This window comes from Macrobrachium rosenbergii, chromosome 1 (assembly GCF_040412425.1).
Source record: "Macrobrachium rosenbergii isolate ZJJX-2024 chromosome 1, ASM4041242v1, whole genome shotgun sequence".
Taxonomy (NCBI): Eukaryota; Metazoa; Arthropoda; class Malacostraca; order Decapoda; family Palaemonidae; genus Macrobrachium; species Macrobrachium rosenbergii.
Window position 1 is genome coordinate 37,973,538 of NC_089741.1, and position 2,500 is coordinate 37,976,037.

Genomic DNA, 2,500 nt, shown 5'->3' on the forward strand with positions numbered 1-2,500 from the left:
ATCTCGAGGAGAAAGTACTTGGTAAAAGATAAAATAGAATATAAAAATAATTTTATGTCACAGAAGTAAAAACGAAAATTTTCCATGAACAATTCAGAAAAGATAATAAATTCAAGCTTTTTTTTTCAGGAGTTTTTTAACCGCATTAAATAATATTTCATAAAAAAAATCTGCCAATAAAATAGAAAGTAATTTTACCTCACAAAGTACAAAGAGAACCTTCCCCAGAATAACCCATAAAAGATCAAATAAATTCGAGTCTTCGTCAAGAGTTAAATAGTGGTAAATAATGCCTGATAAAAAAAAAGGAACTGACTTTTGTTGAAGCATTATTCAGTGCAGTGGATCGGCAAAAGACATCTTTTGTGAATTCTGGAATAAAAGGCAGAGGTATTGAAGCTTTCCCCAACTACAGAGACTGAATGAATTCTTTTGTTTTTTAAATTTTGTTTTTGGTTTTGGGAGGGCCGGGTTGACACTGGCAACATTCACAAATGATGATGGTAGCCTTTGACAACTCACTTTTAGTTTTCTGTACAAGAAAACTAATGTGCCGGCTTTGTCTGTCCGTCCGCACTTTATTCTGTCCGCCCTCAGATCTTAAAAACTACTGAGGCTAAAGGGTTGCAAATTGTTATGTCTATCATCCACCCTCCAGTCATCAAAACATACCCAAGTGCAGCCCTCAGCCTCAGTAGTTTGATTTTATTAAGGTTAAGTTAGCCATAATCGTGCTGGCAACGATATAGGATAGGCTACCACCGGGCCGTGATTAAAGTTTCGTGGGCGGAGGCTCATACAGCATTATACCGAGACCACCGAAAGGTAGATCTATTTTCGGTGGCCTTGGTTATACGCTGTACAGAATACTCGATTGCGCCGAAGAAACTTTGGCGCATTTTTTACTTGTTTTTATTTACAGAAAGGTAACCTTATCTAAAAATTATATTGTTTTTATACGAATGATTAAAAAAAACATTTTTAATCTTTCTCTTACCTTTACATATTTCTCGTTTATTTTGTTAACCATTGAATCTTGTTCTGTGTGCATTTTTATAATAATAATAATAATAATAATAATAATAATAATAATAATAATAATAATAATAATAATAATAATAATAATATCTTCTGTAACTCCTTTTTCAAATGAACGTCATATTCTTTTGGAAGCTTAAATTTCAAGTCAGTGGCCCCAATGGGCTTGTTCCATATGAATAAGGGCTTTAGCTTCTAAATAATAACAATAATAATAATAATAATAATGATAATAATAATAATAATAATAATAATAATAATAATAATAATAATAGTAATAATAAAAATAATTATAATAATAATAATAATAATTATAATAATAATAATAATAATAATAATAATAATGTTTACTTATTTATTTAACTTAAAATATGCAAATGTTACTTATATCATTTTGGGCAGAATTCCAGCATTTGAAAGTAAGAGAAAAAAGACCAACATTCAACTACAGCAGAGAACGAAAAGAATAAGCCTACAAAAGTCTACATAAAAAACTTCCTGATCAAGCAATTATTGCCTTTTTACTCAATATACCTAAAACAAAAAATATTACAAAAAAAAAAAAAAAACAAGCTCATATCTCCAAGTTCCAGCCAACGCTGTATGAAAAGTTTGTTCATTAAACAGCAAACACAGAATTGCTACGCTTCCCGAAACTGAAATTTTATTAGTTTTTTTTTTTTATTTCCTTCTCGACATGATTTTGGAGAGCATTCGCTCAGTCACGGTTTCTTTTCTAAATTTGTTTTTTTTATAGTGTTGTTTTGTATTATTGTACTTTGTAGAATACATAGAATATTATAAAATAAAATATTTCAAAGCATGATTATGTTCCCCGTCAATACTTCGTATAGAATACTGATGAAATTAAATTTTTAATCATGATTTATATGCAAGGATTTTCAAATTTTAGTTTACAACCCACATGAAAGTAAAATTATGTTATTATTAATCTACACAGCTTGTTTATAATAGTAGTGTATGTATGTATGTATGTATGTATGTATGTATGTATGTATGTATGTATGTATGTATGTATGTATGTATGTATGTATGTATGACAAATAGACAGATAGAGATGTACCCACCGATAATATAGCACTTTTGAATAATGATTTATATACAGATTCAGTTTATAGTCAACATGAAGCAACATTGTGAAATCATGACTCTTTACAGCCTGTTTATAATAGCAGTATGTATGTATGTATGTATGTATGTATGTATGTATGTATGTATGTATGTATGTATGTATGTATGAATTAATTTGAGGTTAATCCTCAGATTCACAACAAGTATTATGTATGCATGTATGAATTAATTTGCATATGTATACAAGTATGTATAAATGTATGAATTAATTTGCATATGTATGTTATGTATGTATGTATGTATGTATGTATGTATATCATATGTGTATGTATGTATGTATGTATGTATGTATGAATCAATTTGGGGTTAA